Source organism: Heterocephalus glaber, unplaced genomic scaffold, assembly GCF_053883595.1.
Source record: "Heterocephalus glaber isolate CG9 unplaced genomic scaffold, H.glaber_assembly_v1.0 deba00001673, whole genome shotgun sequence".
NCBI classification, from domain to species: Eukaryota; Metazoa; Chordata; class Mammalia; order Rodentia; family Bathyergidae; genus Heterocephalus; species Heterocephalus glaber.
The window spans coordinates 4,962,380-4,969,383 of record NW_028258410.1 but is presented as its reverse complement, the minus strand read 5'-3'; the positions used below and the strand labels follow the sequence as shown (position 1 = coordinate 4,969,383).

General features: G+C 38.8%; 1 pseudogene; it reads right to left on the bottom strand.

Annotated features, from left to right (window-relative positions):
- Window positions 1-583: 583 nt before the first annotated feature.
- On the bottom strand, window positions 584-1,005 carry LOC110348276 (coiled-coil domain-containing protein 90B, mitochondrial pseudogene; annotated as a pseudogene).
- Between the last annotated feature and the right edge of the window lie 5,999 nt (window positions 1,006-7,004).

The window sequence follows — 7,004 nt, the reverse complement described above, 5'->3', positions numbered from 1 at the left end:
GGACCAGGGCTGGGGCTCAGTGGACTCTGGCTCTGACATAGCAATGCTCTGCCCTCTCTGCTTGCCTGCCCAGTGAATCTGCTTCACTCCCTCTGCACTGGGTACACATGTGGCCCATGTTACATCCCCATGGATCAAGTGCAAATTGTGTGTAAACTGGGAAAACTTTGGTCCAGAGGCCAGGAATGGAGGATACATGGCACAGGCTCCTTATCCTGTGATAAGGAAATGGGATTTTATCCCAAGCAACAAAAGTTCTCTCTCTCTCTCTTTTGTGTTGCAGCAGATATCAACAAAATTTTATTTATAAAGTTGTTTAAACACAAGAAAATTCTTGTTCTTTTCTATGAACTATCAAGAGTTGGGGATAGAATGCTCTTTCATCTAAAAAAAATCAGGTTTTGGATGACAGCTTTTCAACATAAAATGAAGACAAAATCAAGTTGAAATATGTGAAACACTTTTCTAGTCCATATATACTTGGATGATCTTGTAATAAGTTACTTCAGCAACTGACAGTGTTGAAAGACAATCTATCTTAGGGTAATGTTCTAAGAAGTCATTAGCAGCAGTGGTAGCAGTATTAGTAGTACTTCCAGAATCTATAAAATCCCAAAGCTATTGCCATCAAGTAAACACTGAGGCTGCAAGATAACAAATTGTCTCAAGTTTGTTAGACTCCATCAGTGCTTTTAAGAAAGCAATTTCAGTGTCAATTTTATTACTGGTCTCTGAGATAACACTTTTGGTTTGGGTATCTTTTCTGGTAAATTCTGTGGTTACTTCCATAAGTTGCTTTTCTTGATCTGTAATATATGCTCTGATTCAGCTGGTTTCATGTATCAATTGTTGTTTAACTTGATCTAATTCAATTTTCATTTTCTCATTCTCTGCTCTCAGATTTGCAAATTCACTTTTTTCTAGGATGACCATATCTTTCCTGATAGAATACAAATTAGCCATTAGCTGTTGAACTGTTATTTCTTGTTGCACCTGAGTGACCATCACCTTACAGATAGTATCCAGGCTGACATTAGATAAAGTGGTTAATGCTGATACAATTGTTTCTGCTTGTGCTTTGTCAAATCCATGAGTTTCTAAATCCTGAACCAATGCATGGGTATCAAAAGGTAATTTCCTTTGTTCTAAGGGAGTTATGTCCACTGGCCTCCTATCATATCCTTCCTTGCTTGTGGTGGTCAAGAAATCTCTCCACATTGCCAGTGAGAAACATCTGCATGGAGTTGAAACCCAGTGGCCCCTGTTGCCATCAGAGTGCAAGAAGTCAAAGGTTCTCTTTTCACAGGATCTTGTGTCGTGTTGTGGTTTTGCTTGTTTTTATTTATTTGGTTCTTTCTTATTCACAAACACAGTCCTTTCTAGAATGAAGAAACCATTGATTTCCTCATGCCTTCTCTTCCCAAATATGTTGTTGCCCACTGAGATTTTCCAAACACTGAGAAGGGAATGTTTTAATGCAAGCAGAATGACAATCAAGGTAGTGATTTCCCCAACCCTACACCCTCAGGATCACTGAGTGGGCTGGCTGAACATGGGTTAGAGAGGATTACTCTCCACTGAAACATTGCCCATCATCCTCTTCCATACCTCCATACCTATACACAGTCTCTACACCCAGTATCCAATCCTCACACTCCAAATTATCCCATCTTTCACCTCTGCTTAGAACTAACCTGAATTTGACACTCTCAGTGGACAGCATCTGAGGAATCCCCCAACCCAAGAGGAGATGTGTACCTCAACTCAGCTCAGACATGTTCCTGATGTCTCATTATAGAAAAGCATTTCAAGAAGGATCAGTGAGAGACACAGGCTGATTTACAAGGCAGAGTTAGAAAGTAACAGAAAAGGGGAAAGGAATTTTACCTTGAGGACCTGAAGAAGGAACAGCTCTGATGGAAGCAATCAGCCTGGGCCACAAACAAAAGCATGAGGCAGTTTTTATACAAGGGCTGTGAGTGGCTAGAGTCAGGTTGATCATTGCCTCAGTTTGGACGTTTTCCAATGGTTCCTGAGAAGTCCTTAGCACTAGAGGAGGAAATCAAATCTCTTTGAAATACTCATTTATGCTTGGCGGGATCTGTTTTCAGTTGCTCCTATATTCCATGGCTGGTTTAAGGGAACAAGAGAGACTTACAGCACTCATCAATAATTGAATGTCCCAGTAAATATCTTATCATGGTGTCCTCTGTCTTGAAGGGGAGGAGTTGGGTTGTGTAAATGCAGGGCTGGTCAACACCATGTTGCCATTTGCAGACAGGCACTCTCTACAAGGTTAACATGCCAATGTGAGAGATGAAAAGTGACGTGACCCAAATCTTAAGGTAATAAAAGAAGGAAAAACTGAAGAGGAAGTTTTGTTCCTCATTTCATTTCTCCTTACACTTTGATAGGCCCAAGTGAAGAGTTTCTGTTTCATAGAAAAAGTATTTAAGTCCCAACTGCCTCAGAAAAATACACAGATCATGGTTTTAATGAGTAGCAGGATAAGGCCTCAAGAACTTACCTAGCCTTGTCCCCATGGAAGTCTCCAAGGATCTCAGTACTGCTGATCATACCTTCATAAAATGCTTGTGGGCCACTTATTTAGTCATCTCCTCTGGATTACCCAGGGTTCATCATGAAACAGTGACTATTTAATCCCCAACATTTGAACTGTTGTATAATAGCTCTCTTCAGATATAGTGAACTGTTTCAAAATGTTATTAATTTTTCTATGAATGTAAACATTTGCAAGTTAATTAAAATATTATACTTTAATAGCTACAAACCTTAAAAATTAAAAAAAAACACATGTCATAATATGAATTGCACATTTCCAGTTGCTATTCTAGAATTCACTTTCCAGTATAAGGTGGGTTGGAATTTCCAATGATTCATTCTTGACTCTTTTCATTTTAAACATCAAGAAAAATAATATTATTCCTAAAAAGTCTATAGAGAAATTCAAAGGCAGAGCACTTATTGGAAAAAAACAGCAAACTTGAGAACCAGACAATCAAAAGTGTCAAGGCTGAAGAATAGAGAATAAGATTGCAGAAAAGTGGATGGACACAAGGACCTGTGGAACATAATGAACCAGACCAACATGGCATTATGGGATCACAAAATGAGATAAAAGACAAGGGAATATTTGACAAAAATCTAATACTCAACTTTCTGAGATAATGAACAGTGAGAATACAAACATTCAAGAATTTCAGCAACTAAAAGAAGAATGTGCACAAGCAGATTCACACAATGCACTAAAATCACCCAAAAGATCAAACAAAAATAGGGGGAAATGAAAACAGCAAGAGTAAGGGTGACCTTTCACTTCCAAGCAATCTTCAATAAGGACCATAGGGAGCTTTCTCTTTATGAATGTCATTAAAATGAAATAAAAGCATTGGTGAAAATGAGAAGTATTGGAGATCTTGGGCACTGTGGTTGAAATGTAAAATGGTACAGCCAGGATAGGACACAGCATAAACAGATACAAATGAAACAACATGTGAGCCAGGAATTCTACTTCCAATTATATCCTCCAAAATATTGAAAGCAGAGTCCTCGGGTGGCATTTGGGCACCAATAAACTCAGAAACACTACTCACAATAACAAAAATATGGAAGCTTCCAAAACTGTATTGACAGATGAAGGCATAAGCAAAATGTACAATTACATAGAAGGAAAATGTGCTCTAATTTTAAAATCATAGGAAATTCTCAGAACTACAACATGGATGAATCTCCACAACATCACACACACCGTCGGTCCCTAACCCCCAAACCACAGACCTGCAGCATCCCATGGTATGTTACCAGCCAAGCTGCACAAAAGGAGGTGCACAGCACAGGGGCAATTGAAGCTCCATCCATGTCTACAGTGCTCACCAACTCTGCCATGACCACCTGAGCTCTGCCTCCTATTAGATCAGCATGGCAATAGAGTCTCTTGGACCGTGAGCCTTACTGTGGAGTGCACATGCAAGGGAGCTGGGTTGCCTGCTCCTCATGGGAATCTAAAGCCTGGTGATCAAAGGGGGAGCTGAGGGGCTGATGCTAGCACTGGGGAACAGCTGCAAATGCAGATGAATGTTAGCAGAGACATTTGACTGGAGAGACTATGATAAATCAATTGCTTGGAGATTCAGATCAAAAACGTACCAATAAGTGACAATTAAGCTGCATTTGGAGGCATACCTTATACAGCCTGTGAGTTCATGTCCTTCAGTTGTACAGCTGCACCTGCTGGCAGACCTTAAGTCAAATCCAATACTTACTGTGTATATGCATGGCTCACCTTTTATTTACCACTTTCAGCTGCATGTCTTTCATATGCTATGCACTTGTCCCAGCCACAGTTTTGATAAGCTCACGAGCTAACCCTAGGTACAGTGAATACAAAACAAAGTTAGAAAACAGCTTCTTTAAAAGGGGCAAATATTCAATGATGAGACACCATAAGACTCTGAGACAGCTAATAGACAGAAAGCTGCATTTAAAAGTAAATACGAAGAATCATATTTTCATTGTGGCTTTACTGAAAGAAGTGACTTACATTCTCTAAGCCCACTTTTTATAATGTTTTTGGTTACTGGCTATCCAAGTAAGGTATGAAAACTTCAAATCCTTTGCCACATGGAATCCAAGCACACTAAATTCAAAAACAAGGGTTTGGAATTCTTCAAAAGAAAATATATGAACATGAAGAAGAAAACTAATTGCAGAAGGCACCACTTCATCAAATGTGTTTGCACTGAGAGTATCATTCTCAGTGGCTGACCATATTGCTAAAGCTGAGAAAGAAGCCCTTCACCATTGGTGAAGAGTTGATTCTGCCTGCCGCTAAAGACATTTGTCAGGAACTTTAAGGTCAGGCTGCAGTTCAAAAGATGGTATGTGTTCCTTATTTGGCTAGAATAATTTATAGACAAATTGATGAGTAGCAGAGGATATTGAGGCAGTGTAGAGAGGATTACTGAGTCATTTGGGCTCAATCTAAGTTGACTAGTCTGCTGATGGTGACAACACAACAATGATTGTTTTTGTGCAATATGTTTTTCAGTATGGTGTACATAAAGATATGTTATGTGCATTGTTGTTGCCAACCAATACTGCAGCTGCAAAACTACTCAAATCTTGAATGATTATGTAGCATGAAAACTGAATTAGTCATTTCACTGTGATATGCATGAACAGAAGGGATACATGATGACATGTCTTTTTGGATTCACCACTTCTGTCAAGGAAGTCACTTCTGCATGTGAGTCTATACCCTAGTGATATGTAGAGAAAGGCTGGCTAGACAAAGAGTGTCACCTGAAACAAACAATGTTTTCAAGTGTGATAAAATTAACAACCACATTAAAGTAAACACATACCATATATCTATGCTCACAGCTCTCTGAGGACATTTACACAGGGTACACATGCTTTGTCTTATACACAGAAAGGAGGTGATTTCTAAAGATTGATCAACAGCCAGGGATTTTGAGCTATAAAAGCTGCTCTAGAGATTAATTTGAGAAAAATATTCACCATCATTTGCACATTTTGGTGACATCAATTAGGAACAAAAACTTGCTTTTTCATGTGATATATTCAACCTCCTCATTAAACTCAATGTGTCCCTTCAGGAGAGAATGAAAACTGTGTTCAAGTCAGCAGATAAAGAGATTGCATTCAAATCCAAATGTGAATCAAAGGAGTGATGAGTAAACTGGATTTTTTTACTTTTCAAATGTTAGTAGAAATTTTTTAAAAAATGAACCAAAGGATTCTTTTTGCCATCTTGTTCATGATCACCTATCTAGCTATCAAAAGAGTTCAAGAATTGCTTCCCAAGCACAGGAGACCCCCAATCTGGGTTGGAAGGAATGCCTCCATTACCTATTCATGAATACATTAGGTGATCCAACTTTATTCCTGATAGAAAATCAACTGCTTGGATCACAAATGATGGTGGCTTTAACATTAAATTTGGGAAAAATCTCAAATTACCATGCATTCTGAATCAGAGTCAAAGTGGAATAGCCTGACATTACCACAAACAATATGGAAAAGGCTGCTTCCATTTCCACCATCCTGTGTTTACAGAGGAGGGTTTGCTTCAATGACCACAAGCAAATTGGGATTATGGAATAGACAGGACTTAATCAACACATTCCATGTGTCACTCTCTTCCATTACCCCTAGATGGGACTGTCCAGTTGCAGGAAAAATGTTCATGTCTCCCATATATTTTGCATTGTGGTACAATCTATAATTATTTCACTATAATGTAATAATAATAGAAATGAAGTACATAATAAGTGTAATGTACCTGAATCATCCCATACCCACCCCCAACCACCACAGTCCATAGAAAAATCATTTGAATCAAACCAGTCCTGGTACCAAAATGTTTGTGGACTGCTGTTATGTGTTAAATAAGCCAACACAATATTGTAAGTAATACAGTGTTTTATTTCTGTGAGCTATTTACAGAAGTCAAAACTGTAGAGAATGAAGGGGAATGGTGAGTGCCAGAGTTGGAGAGAGAGCATGGAGTTATTGTTTCCTGAGCTCAGTCTTGTAAAAGAGAAAGTGGTGGTAGGTAAAAAAAAATATATGAAGGAACCCAACAAGATTCAGCAGTGTGCTTGAAAGTTCTTTAAATAGTGCTGGGGATTTTGCTCAGTGGTGCTCTTGCCGGCCTCACAAGCTGATGTCCCTAGTTCAGTCCCTGCTACCAAACAAAAAATAAAGTAAGTTGTTTATAGAAAGATGTTACATGAATTTTCCAATGCAAAAATGAGGTGAAGATAGTTAATTCCCCAGAAGGACCTCATTTGAGGGAGTCCTTCCCCACAGAAATTCACAGCCACAGTGAGTCACTTTGCCTCTTTCAAGTTACAGCTTGTCCTACTAAGACTCAGCATCCCTCACTCTTCTGGACTGAGAAGAAATATGAGGCAGAGTTATCTTAAACAACATTCCTGAAAGCATTGCCCTAAATGCAT